At 38.3% G+C, this 17,272-nt stretch overlaps 1 long non-coding RNA gene across 3 annotated transcripts in view; it reads right to left on the bottom strand.

Annotated features, from left to right (window-relative positions):
- Positions 1-8,558: 8,558 nt before the first annotated feature.
- The window catches only part of LOC103466647 (uncharacterized), a 114,462-nt gene continuing 105,748 nt past the window's right edge, over positions 8,559-17,272 (bottom strand). Inside the window, exons 4-5 of one of the 3 annotated variants that reach the window (XR_533971.3) lie at positions 16,215-16,307; positions 8,559-16,115 (exon numbers count right to left, since the gene is read on the bottom strand). This is a non-coding gene — a long non-coding RNA (uncharacterized LOC103466647). Of the gene's footprint in view, positions 16,308-17,272 lie in introns of all 3 variants that reach the window. The other 2 variants (XR_533968.2, XR_014087911.1) reach the window with 2 other exon arrangements.

Here is a 17,272-nt window from a genome sequence, read left to right as displayed (position 1 = left end):
GAATGGGGGAGAAGTGGCAGAAAGTAGGACTGAAGGCTCATATTATCGGCCTGACAGCTTCACTCATCTGAAAGTAATGCAAAACGCAGTTCATATTTATTCTCTGACCTTATGTCCGAACAGGGAATCTACTGTAGCTACATTGTTAGGTTGCACAGACAGAAAAAAGGCCAACTGGGTGGAATCCTTCTGCATAATTTGAGAAAAAAAAAAAAAAAGAAGAAATAAAATAAATGTACGGAAGTGGAATAACATGAGTTCTACAAGAAGAAAAGTTTCAGGAAGACAAAAAAAACAATGAAGCAAAATTATGTTTTAATGTCATTTCACCTAAATAAGCATTTGTCTTTAGAAGGGATGATCATATTCTCTTCTACTGAGCTCCAGTTCTGCTCATGTAGGTCATAAAAGAAGAAGAGTGCTATCAGTGCTGGTAGATGTGGTCATTATCAGACATGGTGCTAGACAGGAGGGAGGGGTTCATTGTTCGCTGTGTGCCGGTTGCCCACTGACTGAATAAGGTGTGTTCATTGTTCCTTCTCCGTGTGTTATAGCCACAGGCTCCAGCGTTGTTACGCCGCTTCGCTGCAAATAGTCTGCTGGCTAGAAATGCAGCGTGATTTATTTAAACGGAAGCAAATGAGAGAAGCTGGAAATCACCCCCTACCATGCGCAACATTCATAATATTGTGTCACTTACCAAAGGGCTGTGGTGGTGTTTTGCTCTCTCATCAAACTGAAGCCACCAAACATCTGCAACATCTCCTGTGAAAGTGCACACGTTGGCTTATTTCAGCATTTTGCATGTCGTCGTCGTCCGGTTTGCTCCGCGGGAAACACACGAGAGTCGAGTAGTGGAGCCATAAAGGTTGTTGTAGTTTCTGTATAATCCTCACTTCTTGTCCCCTGCCTGCCCTCCTAATCCCTTGGCATGTGTTGGTGACATCACATGGCTACTGGCTCCAAATTCCCCCTGCAACTGTCATTAACTCTGTGAACAAATGAATAATGACTGGGAGACTCGCTGGCTCCCACCACTGACCTTGGGTATTATTAGTGTGACCTCTCTTTGGCTTGACCAAAAAACCTTTTTGATATCATTGCTGGAAGTACACTAGGAATGATGGCCTGTCTGCCTGCAAGAGGGGCGGGGTGGGGGAGGGGGGGTTGGTGCAGTCAGCATCCACCACTGTCATGTAAACCTACACTTTCCACCCACTGCTGTTTCATGAATACTTAATTAGAGAACACAGCCTGAAATACCTGCCTTGCAAGTCGGCTGACCTCTCTTTTACCAACAATGCACAATATTTGGGTTTAGCCGGGTGACATGGTCAGATGACATGTTTCTTTGCGCTGCAAAGGGAGGGCCTTTTGGGAGTCCTGCGGCAGTTAGCTGTGTGATATCATCTGTGCAGACAGAGGAGTCAGTCAGGTGTGGCTGTGGGAGGAAGCATCTCCATATGTCAAAGAGCTGCTTCTCACAGGAACAGGCTGGAAATCACACGCTGATAGTGAGCACAACCTGCACAAAGATCAGTGAGATTTATTATCAGATGCAAACTAACTCAGTGAACTTCATATATATATATATATATATATATATATATATATATATATATATATATATATATATATATATATTACAATGACATAATTATTCAATTACATATTTAACGCCATTTCAGTTTAGACCTATACAATTGTCTTAGCATTTCTGTTTTCAGAAACAATATGATTTAAGGAATTTGTAAATTCCATGTACAAGGGATCATATTTTGTGTAGTGTTAATTTCTCAACAAAATATTTATATCATGAAATATGCTTACGTTTTGTTAACTATTATTATTATTATTATTATTATTATTATTATTTTTTTTTTTTTTTTTTTTTTTTTTTTTTTTTAGTATTCAAAATGTTCTGTACATTTGTTTTTGGTGGAGAACAATAACACTGCTTTGAGTTAAACACACTCCACATGTCATTGTTCAGGACCAAACACTCCTGAATTTAGGGAACAAAAGCAAACGTGTGATAAAATGTGGTGCGTTTTAACGCCAAACCCGCCTGAGATCAGACACTGAATGAATGAATAACTAGTTGAAATGAAACTGTCAGATTACTAATCTCAGCGCCAGTAATGGAGAGCCTGCTCCCATATGGACAGTGACAAATACGCAGAGAGGCCGCAGCTATTTAAGGCTCGCCCAGAACGAATAAATACCTGATATGAAAGGTAGACACAGAGACTGGGCTGATGTAATCAGCGCTGCCACGTCGAGGGCTCTCCATCATTGCAATCTGCAGATTGCAATAAAAGTTCCCAGAATTGCTCTGAGGAACTCAATCTGAACCAATAGACAATCACAGCCTCTGATCTCGCTCCCAATTGAGACACATCCCAGCTGAATGTTCCAGAAATTAGACCTACTTTGGTGTGCTCATGATCTTGAGATGGGCAGATAGAGCAGGTGTTATCCTTCTGTGTCACACACATGCGTCGCGCGCGCGCAAGCGGCTGGCAGTGGCTATGTGCTGCAGCAAATGGACAGTCCATACATGGAACATTTTACGTAAAGCAGCGCGTAACCCAGAAGTGACAAAGTGGGAAGGGGCTGAAGGGCGGCAGTAAACCGCTCGCTGATGTGTGGATTACACTCGAACCGTTCGACACAGCTGCACGACCTCTGTCAGCAGAGAGCAGCAAAGTGGGACACGAAGAGGAGCGGGAGTCCACCTCCTTTACTACGGCAGGGCGGCTCGTGTCGGGAAGCCGAGCGGCCAAGCGAGAGCAGGAGGTCGGCCTCCGGCTGCCTGGTGTGACGGAGAGAGAACAATGCTCCAGAAAGTTCTTAAGTTATTAAAAGTGAGGAACAAAAATGCGCCACGCGGTGTTGAAATATTCTAATTTATTTTAGGACCATGAAAATATAAAGAGTTTTAGCGGTACATTAAATACGCGGAAACTTTTGTCGGTTCTTGATAATCTGGTGTAACGGTTTCAAGCAAAAACAGTGTCATAAATAAAAAAAATATTAATTTTATTATTATTTTTAATAATGCTACTAATAATACATTATTTCAGTAACTAAATTAATGTGTTTATATTAAAATATATGCATAAATGTATTAAATTCTTTCACACATAAATACAGTTTTTAAGCAGAAGCATAATCTTCAAAATATTTTATTAAATAAAACCTTTAACCAAAAACATCGCAAAAATATTTTTTCTTAAAGTAATAATAATAATAATATTAATAATAATAATGATTTGCTGTATGAAGGATTTTTTTGTTGTTGTTAAATTTCGCTGTGGCAGCATATTACAGCCTGAAGATTCGATAGCGTTGGGAGCCGAAATGGTTCCCAGCGCAGAGACGCTTCCTTAGGCGAACATCCATCCTCGATGCGCCAGAATCCGCCTGGAAATGAGTCGTGAAGCGCCGCCCGCTTGGAAGCAGAGAAAAGCAGGTTTAATGTCCTTCCAGCACCTGCCACGATTTGGATGTTGTTGACGAGCAAGAGGGGAAGATAGAGAGAGAGAGAAAAAAGAAATACTACGTTATGGAGAAAAAAAAAAAAAGAAAAAAGAATGGACCATAGATGAGTATGAATTTGACCTGTCATGGAAAGTTAAATGGGGCTGGGCAAAGAGCGCATATGACCAAGGTGGCCGGGATGATAGAAATCATCATCAGAGGGGTAATTACAGTATAGTTTATGGCTGGCTGCCTTTGGCAAAAACTGTAATTTGGAGCACATCTCTTCTTTTAACCAGGGGGAAGGCGTTCAGCTTAAAGGATGGAGGGGAGTGAAAGTAATGATGGATACTTTTGTTCCAAATGTGACCCTCTATTAACATCTCCTGGCAGCATCTAGATCCCGTCACCATGGAAGAGGACAAAAGTCATTTTCTCAGCGCACAAAATCCCCTCTTTTTAAATGCCATCCTCACCAATAAATGGGTGGAGGCCTCGCTTTATCACTCTCCACCCTTACCACCTCTCCATCCTCCCTTTTGTTTCGCAGGTGTCTCCAATTACCTGCTCATTTGCCTTTAATCTTGGCTCTGTTCTTCAGAAACATGTTGATGCTGCCTCCCAACACTAAAGTTTTCTGAGAATCAGTGCAAACACAAAGCGATGAGATCCCTTTTGACTGACGGCTTTATGAATTTAAGGGCCAAAAAAAAAAAAAAAGAAACAGAAGAGGGGAGTGAGAGGTGTCAGTATTTGATACAAGTTGTTGCATGACATTATATTATGATTCTTTGCTGGTGAAAGATGAGTGCCAAGCAGCAGTCAGGAAAGAGTGTTGCTAAGAGACAGGGATGCTGCACAACTTGCATCAGGAGCTTGACTTCGACCTCACATGCAAATGAGCTTGTGCCAAATCTTTTGTGTGAACGAAACCACAGCACCGCTAATACCTGCCCTGAAAGGCTTTAATATCAAGACTCATCTGTGCCTTGGGAAGTGACGAACGGGTCATACTCGTTGGGGTTCTAAAGGAAGCATTCAAAGTAGGGTTGGACGAGATATGAAAAACATGCATTTATTAAACCAATCCTAAGTTTTGTGGTGACATTACTGATTGTAACTAACCCACATTTATTTATTTTCTCGAGCGTCAGTGGATGTTCAGATCTTGAATTGAGGGCATTCAGGGAAGTGAGACTCCATCCACTTGGTCCAGGCACATTGTGGCGTGTGGATGAACTTGAAAAATTAAAAGCAAAAAAAAAAACCTCCTAAATGTGGCCTTTAGGCAGCAATTGTTATAGCAATATTCAAATGTAATCATTTTAGTTAATCAATTGATTTCTGATATGGTGACTGCTTAGGACGGCATTCTGCTTAAGGGCAGCTGAGCACTTAACAAGTTATACAAGAGTGTAAGACAGATTGCATAAAGCAATGCAGAAATGTGAGGAAAATAAACAATTCACAAATTAAAGATTTAAAAACGTACTCAACAAAGGAGCAAATAAATAAATCCAAACCGTGAGGGTGAAAGGCCAGCAGGAGAATTTGGTAAGGAGAAAACAAAAGTTGAATAATGAATAATGAACATGTGTCTATTAAATAAATGAGATGCTGCAGTGGGGAAGCATTGATTGAGGCATTTAGGGCAACAGAGATTCTTCAAAGTACAAATATTTATAAAACTTTCTTTTTTTTTAAAGTAGCATTTTAAATGTCTTTTGGTTTTATGATAAACTCAGACTGAGAGAAAAAGAAAGCAAAAATAAATAAGCAAGACATTACACTGTGCAGATCTGGAATGATTAGCTTCTTAACGCTTTCAGAGAAGACAAAAAAAAAATCTTCACTTTTTCAATAATAATGTTGGTGTTGCAATAAAATGGAGGTGCTGAAAGAGGGCCTTGCCTTAGGTACCTTTCATGCAAAACGTATCAATTTCGTATTGATGACTTTAAACTCCAAATACTGTGCAGATCTTACAAAAGGGTAAACTCGGGACTTTTTAAAAAACATCTCCAAAATTTGCTTTTTTCATTTAACAATCTGAGATATTATTTTCCCAAATTCTCCTGCGCGCGCTACATTCGCCTGGAGCGCCTTCATCACATTAGAGTTCATGCATTTTTTAAGGAAAGCCTCAGGTGGCGTCTCTCACAGAAGCATATTGTATTCACATGTGACACGCTCATCTTCACTGACCTGCTTGTCATTTAAGACAAGAATGATAATGATGTCTCTCTGAAGGGGAGGGGTGCTTTAAATGGCCGGAGAGGGCAGATGGGGTTGTGACCTGTACCAGGTTATCTGAAGTGGACACTGATAATGGCCTTTTAGTCATGCCAGGTTTGATCCTTCACCACTAAGGAGCAATAGTTAATCAATAGTCCGAACAGAGCAGTAATATGAGGTTACTGTATGAGCAACTGGTAAGTAGACAGAAAAAAAACAAAAAAAACCAGCATCTGCACATCAGTTAATTGGCTGGACATTTGACAGGGTCAGCATGAGGAAGAAGTAAAGAGCTACATATCAATAGGATCACATGGTGAAAAACCAAATCAATTGTGCTGAATTGATTGAACATTAGTTTTTTTTTTTTGTTTTGCTACTTATATGAAAAACACATGAAAATGCACGTTATGATCAGAACAAGCCAAGGACAGATTAACTCATGGAACCAGCAAACACAACTTTGAGGCGGAGACATAAAACAGGCATTTTAATCAAAGCTAAGTGAAATATAGATCCCTCTCCTCTCGGGGTTCTTCACATTATGCAGGGAGGAAAAGGGGAAAAAAAAAAAAAAGCGAGGAAACGGGAGAGCGGCAAGAGTGAGCAATACACTACAGTGTTCAAAGCCAACCTTGTCAATAGTACTCACAGTGGGCTAGGGGAGTGTAATAGCACTTCCCTGATTCTACATTGATATCATATAATCCAGTGTGCCCCGTTTCAGTATCATATTTATCTAACCTGCTGGGGGACAGGCTAAGGGGGACGGTGTCCCTGCTGCTAGGAGCAGACACATTACACACCACCTCGTGTATTCTTATTGATTACTCCCACCCCACTGCCCAGGGACCATAATTTAACTCAGCAGGCACTACAGTTAATACTGGAATTCAAACATTCCATCTACACTTCAAGAGCCAAAAACAATTGACACTTTAAAAATGTGCAGGGCCCTTTCTAAATGGGATCTGAAGGGAATGGATCTCTATTTTCTTCTGTGTGCTTTCTCTTTTTTTTTCCTTCTTTTTTTTATCCCCTGCCGCTTCTTTCTTCCTCTCTGAGCTGATGCTCAGACAAACTGTGGAGATTTTAAAGAGTAACAATTTCTCAAGTCATGTTTTAATTAGGAAACTGAGCATTCAGCTTTTGGAGCTTATTTTCTTTTAACTCTAATATCTTGATGCAATAGAAAAAAATCTGACAACACTTTATGGTGAAATGTGAATCTGTATTTAAGCTTTACTTATGCAACAAAGTGGACTGCAAATCAATGAACATAAGACAGGATGACTGAAGGTGTGTGGGGTAACCTGCTTCCTCTCACCTCTCAAGCAAATCTCACATGAGATTAATTCTGCAAAATGTTGAAACTGTTCAGGGAAATCATAAAAGTACATGCCACGGAAGAGGCTGAAGATCAACATTTTCTGTCAGAAAATGGTTGATTTGCAAAATCTGGCAAGTGTAAAGCCATATTTAAAAAGTGGACTCTATCGAGCCTTGTATAAAAAAAGGCCAGGTACAGCATACACAGTAAATTGTTTTTAATTGAAAAAAAAAATAGCAATCACATTTTACACCATAACAGCATTGAAACATGAGGGAGACACATCTGTTATTATTCTGTAGGTTGTTGTCATACATCAAAACAAACTAATGTGAGAGAAACCGTTAGTAATCCTTATTTATTATTATTTCACCCAGTTCAATATATTGTAACTTAATTAATACATCTGCAAATGATTAAGGAACAATAATAATAAAAACAAATTAAGGTCTTATTCTTAAGGAAGCAATCAAACCTTTCTTTTAAAGACCGGACGGACGCACCGCCACACTTTCCTCAAAGCTAAAAAAAAAACCAGTATCAGTGGAGCTTAATATGCATTAATTAAACTGACTCTGTTTCCTTTAATGAGAGCTGGAGGATTTGATGTCAATGCAGTTGAATTCACAAAGGGTTCAAATGCGCTTAATTAAGCAGCATATCTGCAATAAACTGAAATAATCAATACAGGAAAAAAAAAAATCTAGATATATTTCAGCTTTGTTACGGATCCTAAGACGCCGACTCACCTTAGAAATAGGTAAAATTACCTTTATTAGGTTTTAGTTGGAGACCCTTTCCTTTCTGGTGCAACAATTAAAACGCCTGTTTTATCGAGGCTTTTAGTCATATGTGGCAGCGCTCGCTGTTGCATCTGTGTGCTGCGCAGAGATAGAGAGTCTGTGGAGGGCCAGGGAAGCAGACTCCAGAGATCCATCCATCTCAATCTGAGGCTACAGCTGACACCTTACAAAGAGGTACAATTAATAAGGGCATTATCCAGCAGCAGGCAACAATGGAGTTCTAAAGCAGAGACACCAACCTCAGGAGGCCCGGGGAGCAGAGAAAAGGGAGCGTGTCTGTTTATGGGTGGGGGGAAGTGCGAGCCAAAGTGCTTCAAAATGGAATGCATTACAACCAGTGTCTTCAGGATATAAATTACAATCTATTACATCTGACGATTATGATAGATGGTGAGCGCTGGGTGGTACACAAAATAGGTCAAAATAATTTTTTAATAATTTCTACCTTTGACTCGTATGATATTTTTGACTGGATAAAAGTAAAAGGGAAAAAAAAAAAAAGTAGAAGAGACTCTTTACTGCCTGTCTGATGATGATGATAGCTCTTCAGGTTATAGAAACATCATTAGGAGGAAACCTGAGTTATCAAACCTGGTCTAACTGATAATGGAGCCCTCGTGAAATTGTCCTGTTAGTGCAGGTTGAGTGCAGCTCTGTGGTTCACAGGGGATAGGGCGGGGACACCGCTGCACTGACATTTACAGCAATCCAGGAGTTGTTTGTGGTCACTGGACTGGAGACAAACGTTGAACCCAAAAGGTCAGAGGGATTGTGGCTAAATTTCATCCACAGTGGAGGTCCCTCTGTTGGAAAAGACAAACAGAAAGCAGCTGAGGTGTGTTGGGGGCCAGTCCTGTTTTCCCTCGAAATCAATCTGTCATCATGTAAACACAGGGCCAGCCCAAAAGGAGGACGGAGCTGAATGAATGTTACCTAAAAAAAAAAAAAAAAAAAAAGTCGAAAGGATATCAAACAAAAATACAATCAATACGACCTGAAGAGAGGAGTGAAACAATGCTCTGGGAATAAAGTCTTAAGTAATAAAGTCAAAATCACATCTAGTTTTTAAAACAGTCAAGAGTCATCCCCCACCCCCCTCATAGTGATGGTTTTATATATTTTACGGCTCATTCCACGAGGAGAGGATGAGCTTGCTTATGGATTAAGGCTTTGATCAATAACAAGATAGGAGGCCGGCTCTCTAAGCTCAAGAAAATTAATTCGAAATGCAGTCAAACTCTTATCGACCCGCAGCCAGGGCTGCTTTCATTACAGGTTGTTGATAATCCACCAATATTGTGATGAGCAGCTAATCTCTTACTTTAAATATGACTTCCACTGCAAATAATAAAAGTAAAGACTGGCCAGTCATTTGTTATCTAAACAGAATGCGGGGTCATGAGATGTGTTTGGATGAACAGTTCATCTTTACAACTTTTCAGCCATAAAAAAAGTTTTGTTTATAGTAGCTAGGTGGAGAACTTTAGACATAACTGTCCAGTTGAAGAAAAATAAATATTGATTTGTTCATTTTTTATTACTTGACGAGGAACAGCAAACATTAACTGTTAAAATGGAGACAGGCCTGACAGGCTCTGACCAATTTGAAGATGCAATCCCTGGCAGAGCTTTTATTTTGAAAAGAACAACACGGATACACTTTTAGGGTAAAAAGTGCAATACATCAACACATTTTTTTTTGTTACAAATTGACTTCCCACATTTTGCAACAAAAACGATCAAATGCAGAAAACCTATCACTTGCAAAAAGTGCTGCAGCTAGATGTAGGGCATCATTAAAAAAAGACAGGCAGAAGAAGATAGAAGAGAACATAGAATTAGACACGAGTCAACATTTGTTTCCAAACCAATCCAGTCTTAGCAGACCTGTTCTGAAGTTTTGTTTCTGTAGAAACAACGTTTAATCCTCGATTATAAACATACTCCACATTTCTGCTCATTCATCAGTTGGTTTGAGACCAGACTGGAAACCAATAAGACCAATGTGAAATTTTCTCAAAATGTTTAAACATCATCATACATTTACATCTAAGACAGTTTATCATCTAAAATGTTTAAGATAAATTTTTGATATTCAAAAAAATCATTTTAACAAAGTTCTTCAAATTTGTTCCAAATCTCATGCCCAGGTATTCATCCTCTTATTATGAAAATTAGTCCTCATGTGGATTGAGTTCTGTTTTCACAGATTTTTTAACAAAAACCTCAAGTTTCTAATTTTTGCATTACCCTTGCAGATTGACATGTTTGTCATCAGTATCAGGATGCAAATCTGAAAGATTAATAATATAAAGAACAGAGAACCTAATATAGTTCCCTGACAAACTTCCGCTCCAGTTTTTATTGAAAAGAAAGCAATCTACTGTTGTTTTACAAATCACTCACAACGGGATAATGATTTCAGACGTAGTGCATTTTCACAATTTTGACATTAAGGCTAATCAACGTTGGCTTATATCTTCTTCAGGTCTAAAGACGTGGCTCAAATTACAGTATCATTATAAAGTGATTGTTCAATATAAGGTAGACAGCAGATTCTGACAAGTAGTCATTCCTAAATCGTAAAGGATTTAAATAACCTAAAAGTTCCCTTTTTTTTATGTCTGAACTGACCTGTTTGATTGACAACTTATCAAAATGAGCAAGAAGGTGGACTTATATTTTTCTATGAAAATGGTACACATAACTCCTCTAGAAGCTGTCCTAAATTTTTAGAGACTGCTGATTAATCATCTATTGTGATCTTAAATGAATAAATGCCATCTGTATCATGAATTTCAGCAGTTCTGTTCAACACATCAGGAAGCAATTTATAGTTATATATACGTATATATACGTATGTAAACCAATTTTTGATCGTAAAATCCAAATTAAATGTTGCTCAACAAAAACGAAACTTTCCACCAAAATACAGATTTCTTAGCGTCAATGTAAAGATTAAAGCAGATTTTATGACAGTAATAAAATTCACAACACATTGTTTTACAAAATGAATTTTCTTGCTGTAGCCAAAACAAACAAAAATATTTAAAGATTTTTCTTTTTTCTGTTCCTATTTTCACTTGCCACACCAAAAGAAAAAAAAAAAAGAAGATAACTGCAGATATCAGTTATTATGATACAAGATTCTTCTGAGAGTTTAGAATTTCCTTGGACTAAAGAGATGTATTGGTCAAGCTTCCCTTTCCAGTCAACCAATCAAAAGTTGTCCCTCTAAGCCACAGAGGCAGCACTTGTGATGAGCCTCATTCACCCTCTGGCACAAACTTTTAACACCGGGGAACGGTTGTTGTGCAAGTTACAAATCAGAAGCAAAAACAAAGCAGGTTAATTGATGATCAGCACGATTGGGTTTTAATGAGGCCACGATGCCCACGGCCAGGCCCGGATCAGGATACGCAGGACGTTCTCCTCAGTGCTCCGTCTTCTTTGATCTTGTTTGGTTCCTCGACTGCGGCGACAGCCATTGTTGGCTTTAATTACTTCACGAACCAAATGGTACGGATGAAAGATAGGTTTCTGTAATTAATAAAATTTCCATAAATTTGAATCACTAACCAGTCTCATTAGCTGGCGCCTTTTGTCTTGACTGAAGTTCCCATGTCATCCTTTTCCAACTTTAACTATACAGAAAAGATATTTCTCGAGGGCAGGGATTCACTTGATATGCACCATATTTCCCGATAATCAAATTCACTGTAGGTAATTAAATGCAGCACACACTGTAGTCCTGCTCCAGTGATTGAGGTCAACCTGAGGAAAACGGCAATTGCTGCATTAAACCATGCAAACGTTCAAAAAAAAAAAAAAAAAAAAAAGTATTTTCAATTAGGTATTTCAGAGGAACGCTGCAGCTGCGGGCATGTTGATCTTATTCAAGCTTAAAAACATAATCAAATTGTTGAAGAATTTGTCTTTGATCATGTGTAATCAGGTTCAGGGCTGCTTGCTGCATGGCTGAGTTGCAGGGTTGCTTGTTGGCACTTGGTGTTTTGGATGGAAGTCAGCTTGGCAGTGACCGAGCTGCAGGGTATTCACGGGACAATAAAAAGGACAGTTACTCAGAGGGAGAAAACACCTGTTGTTTTGGAGATTTCAAATATGTTTGGATTGGAAAGCATTTGCTGAAATTTAAAGAAAAGCAGTGCCGTGTGAAGCTAAAAACACAACTTGAACTTCTTCACATTTTGTTGTACGAATTTCATTGTATTTAATTGGTTTTGACCAATATGAAGCACATGTACAGAGGACGGAAAATACTTTATTTTTTTTATTTTAATACCCTTGTATTGCATTACAACCACTATCATCAATACACTTGATCCTGATTTCAGGATTAACACAAGTAGTGTAAAATTGACAAGTGGAAGAAAAACGGTTCATGGTTTCATCAAAAGAAAAGCCTCAAAAAGTGTCATGCATTCATATTCAGCCCATTTTACCCTGATACACCTAAATAAAACCCACTGTGGCAGTGAACTGGTGATGTGTCCAGGGTGTACCCTGCCTCACGCTCAACGCCTCATCAGCGAATCAGTGAACCTGTAATGATAAGCAGATTTAGTCAGGGACAAAGATGTTGGGAAGTTTAAAGCAGAATTACGCTATAAAGTAGAATCCAAGCTTTGAATTGAAGGGCAGGTGGTTGTACTTGGTTTTATTTTGGAGGATCAGAGTACAGGGGAGTGGATGTGATTGCACATCACACCGTTCAGTTTTATTTTTGATGCACTTCTCTTTTTTTACAATATAACATAAAAAATAAAAAAAATATTTTCTGGACTTTTATTCAGATGCGTAAATCATAAAAACAATTTACTGCATCATCAGTGTTTGTAATAAAAAAACACCCCCTCCATCAATGCAATTTTTTTTCTCCTTTGGTGTAAAAATGAAGCTTTTTCCAATTATCACAGACCAGGTCAGACAAAAGGGAAGCAAGTCTTTGTTGCTTTGTGAAAATGCTCTATAATCTTGCGGAGAACAGCCTGTCATTACCCGGCTGTGGTGTAATAGACTGACATGGATGCTATGGGGAGCAATTGATTCCAGCACATCAATCAGTAGGGGAAGCACACCTTTAATGATTGCAGAGAAGTGGCTTGTTTGTCCTCAACATCACGATAAACGCTAACACGGAAGTGGTGCACAATGCCAGTGTGGCCGACTCAAGAGGCAGTTGCTCATAATGGGGAATTCTACAGTCCTCTCCCTGGTCTTATTTCTAAGAGTTTGCTTGATATTCCTGCAGCTCTGGTCTTGAAAACATCGTCAAAATACTGAATTTTTCATCTTGGATATTACATGATTCGAGCATCTCATCAAGGATGAAATTAAAGAGAAAATTCGTACCTTTGTTTGTTTCGATTAAAAACTCTCTGTGCCTTTGTCTATAGGTATGTGTGCCAGTTAGAACAAAAGATGCAGGGAATATACAATCTTCTTCTCTAAAAGGGAAGGTCCCACCTGATTAAAAAGGGCAGGGGAAAGACTTTGGCGGGCCAACGGGAGAGGTCAAGGATACACAGAGCAGCTCCACTCACCCCGCCTCCTCTCGCATCATTTTTTTATATGACAGCAGCACCCGGAGGTTGAAGTTCGGCGAGACTCTCCATGAACAGAGCGCTTAGCGTCAAACACAAGATTAAAGCAGGGGTGTCGCATCTTGGCAGGACCAAATGAAAATATCAACTGCTAAGCTCACCCCCACCACCACCACCCTTCTGAAAAAGCCAAGGGACAGGTATCTAATATTAGAGAGTAAAGCCTAGTTAGCAAAGGCAGCCGGCTGCTTTCCACATTCTCAGCGCTGGTCAAAAGGCCAGACTGGCTTTGGAATTGCTTTATTGGGGAAATATATTACAGTAGAGGCCTGCAGAACAGCCTTATTAAGGAGGCAGAGAAGAGATGCCCTTGTGACACGTAGTAGGAACTGGGGACATTTCCATATTACTGAATGAGATGCAATTTTAGATTTTTTTTTTCTGTATTTTTTATTTTTTGCAAAGCACCATAATCAAGGGAGCTGAAATCTTTAAAGCTTAATCCTGCGGTTCAAAACATAAGATAGCAGTCTAAAACCCTGCAGTGTCTCTAAACACGTTGAGCTTGTCAAACTATATGGAAAGTTAATTTAATTTTAAACAGGAAATAAAGTTAAACAGACAAACTATCAAAGTGGTTCAGCCATGTGTTTGGGATTTCACAAGCACATTTTAGAGAGAAGAAATTTTGTTGTACACAAATGACTTGTTTTCTTCCCTCGTTGCAGCGCGGCGACAGAAGCTGGTGCTTCAGCTCTTGAGTGGCTTGGAGGAATAAAAGAGGCTTATCTGGCCCCTCTCATTTCTTCGGCCACATAATCAGATGACCTGAGGAGAGCTTAAAGAAACAAAGCCAGTCCAACACTCCCTACTCTATCTATCTATCTATCTATCTATCTATCTATCTATCTATCTATCTATCTATCTATCTATCTATCTATCTATCTATCTATCTAACAATCCATCCATCAATCTATCACAATGTATTTTACTCACATTTTGTCAATAAATCCAACCAGAGGCAATGTAACAAAGTTAAAGGCAAACTTTATGACCCCAGCTCACCCACAAAACTCTCAAAAAACCTAATTTGCAATAATTTATTTGACACAACATTTCTAATTAATTATTTTCGTGAAAACGTGAACTTTTTAGCGTGACGTTTAATAGTCTAAACACAATTCATGAAGAAATCAATATTTACACGCACAAAAAACACTTGAAAAGTTGACTAAACAAAGCAGCAAGACATCCAAACAAACTCCTTCCACTCTATTTCGTTTGACATTGTAGGTAAATAAATGGCTTAAAGATTTTTTGCCACATGATCCCTGCCAACGCCTATTTTCTTCCCCTGTCATACAGCACTATTAATAATCATAAACTCCAGCAAGACATGAAGCTGATCTCGAAGGCTTTTCTATAATCCCTCCCCTGGAAGTGGTCTTTACTGGAAGGCTAGTTTTGTGATGGGCTCACCCAGTCGCACAATGTTGCACTGGGATACAGCATTCAGCTTAAGCCAACTTATCTACTGCATTCAAAGCACATCCATTGAGCTATGTGGGGGAGACTTTTTGCAGATCTATTAAAAAAAATGCTCTTATCTGTATTTAGCATATGCTGTGTATGTCAGCGCTGGCAGCTTTAGACGGATTTACACAGAAAAGGAAGGGGAAAAAAAAAAAAAAACACCTCAAGGTATTCTTGAGCTGAAACTACTGATAACATTTGGAAACTTCTGCAGACAAGCAGGTTTTACAAAAAGACACATTTATTTGTTACTTTGTGTTACTTTTTGGTGCAAAGTGAATGTTTTTGAATTAAATTAGCCTTTTAAAAAAAAAATAAATAAATAAATGATGCCGTTTTCTGCCTGAATGCACAGAAACACTGTTGCCACTCAACAACAGGAATCAAGAAATACCAACAGCTTTTCCTTCAGTAAACATTTAAAACGTAAAATAACACAATTTATACAACCTCCATTTTTGCACTCTTAATACAGAAGGGAATTGAAAATTAAAAACATTTTTGAGTGTGTTTGATGGAGTGAGAAACAGTTTGTCGAGAAGAAAAAAAGATCTGCTTTTGCTAGCCGATGGGTACTTTTTGGATTCCAGCAGCAAATTATGTGGAAATAATCCACAGTGTGTTTTAGTGGGAAATCCTTCAGAGGAAATGCTGCTGCTGCAGAAAAAAAGGGCTCCCAGCCCCTTTCTTTCACATTGCTTTCATTACAACACACAAGCCTTATTTGCACTGAGACGTAATCACTCTTAGACAGAGGGGGGAAAACTCAACATTTGCTCAACAAAAACTGAAACTAATTTTGCACAAAAATAAAAAATATATATATAAAAAAAATACACAACTGGATTTCCTCCTTGAGCTGTGAGAGAGGAAGAAAAATATTTGGCTTTCAATGGGGCGCGAGGAGAATTTTTATGCAAACCTAACTTTGTTAGTTGGTTGTTTTTCTTACACTGTCAATCTGAACCAAATGTAAAAATATTTATTAGTTGTTTTTCTATTTCTTCTTCCTTTTTCTTTCATTCTGTTGCAAGAAAACCTTTATTTAACTCTGCTCTCTGGGCTGTGGAGCTTTGGCCTTTGAAGCGATTGAGAAAGAGCTCCGTCATTCATGCTGCATTCAGTGCTGAGAACTGAGCCTCCAAAAACAGCAGTATCCTCTCATACCTGTTGAGAACACTTTCATCCTTAATGGGCTCATTAGCCACATTGTTAATTGAGTGCCATTCAGGCCAACATCAAAGCTAATAATAATTGTTTACTTACTTTAGTTGCTTCACCAAAATAGACCCAACCGAGGTGGAAGGTTGCTTAGTTAGAAAGTGTGCGTTCAGACAGGGATGTCCTCTCCAAAATCGACTGAAAGGAAGAAAAAAAATGGATCATTAAAAATGCTGTTTTTAGTTCAGATGTGTCTGAATTTTAATTAACCAATTAAGGAAGGATGGAAGTGAGTAAGTAAATGTTTTAAAAAGTGTCTTAATGTCAAAAATTGTGTTTTATTTGTGTATTTTTTATCTTTATTTATTCTACATTTATTTTGTTATAAAATAAATGTAGAATAAAGAATAAACAAAATACTTATAATAATACTAAAATAAAAATACAATAATAATAATAATAATAATAATAATAATAATAATAATAATAATAATAATAATAATAATAATTTCTGAGTTCTTCTCCTGCAAGTTTTCTCTCTGCCATCCTGCTGCCACATTAGTGGATAATGGGATGGCAAAATGGAGGCTAACTCATTGGAATTAAATTTATCAGCATGTGCTCAGAGGTAATAAGCTGTCAGTTATAAAATGAAGATTTGTATTTAGATATATGATAGGAAGAAGAAATGAATAGGCAAAATAAATGAAGCTGCTTTACAACTAAATTACTTATTTGGAGCCAATAGACCACGGAGGGATCGCGTTGATGACAGTGATTATTGCAGATAATATTTTCTCCCCTGTGGAGGTGAAATAGCAAATATGAAAAAGGTGCACAAAGAGTTAACAGAAGGCTCGCACAAATGTTTTGTTGGACGGTACCATTATCAAACATTAGAATGTAGGAAATCTAATTAGCACTGAGGTGCTGAATGACAGACGCGTTAGAAGTGACAATTATCAGCAACATTTTAAACATTTCGAGACGTATATGCGTGCAGCTTTGTTTGTAATCATGTAGCTGAACTGCTTTCACATTAAATGCTGTCACTTTAAATTCAGCTCCAGCCCGGTGGGGAAGCTGAGTATCCATTTCAAACTAAAATTTTCATGAAAGCATGGATTTCTATTTTTTTTTTTTTCATAAAAAAAAACGAGAGA

Source organism: Poecilia reticulata, chromosome 6, assembly GCF_904066995.2.
Source record: "Poecilia reticulata chromosome 6, P_reticulata-male-v2, whole genome shotgun sequence".
In the NCBI taxonomy this organism is placed as follows: domain Eukaryota; kingdom Metazoa; phylum Chordata; class Actinopteri; order Cyprinodontiformes; family Poeciliidae; genus Poecilia; species Poecilia reticulata.
Note: the sequence above shows the minus strand (reverse complement) of the source record. Positions and strands in the feature narration are given on the sequence as shown.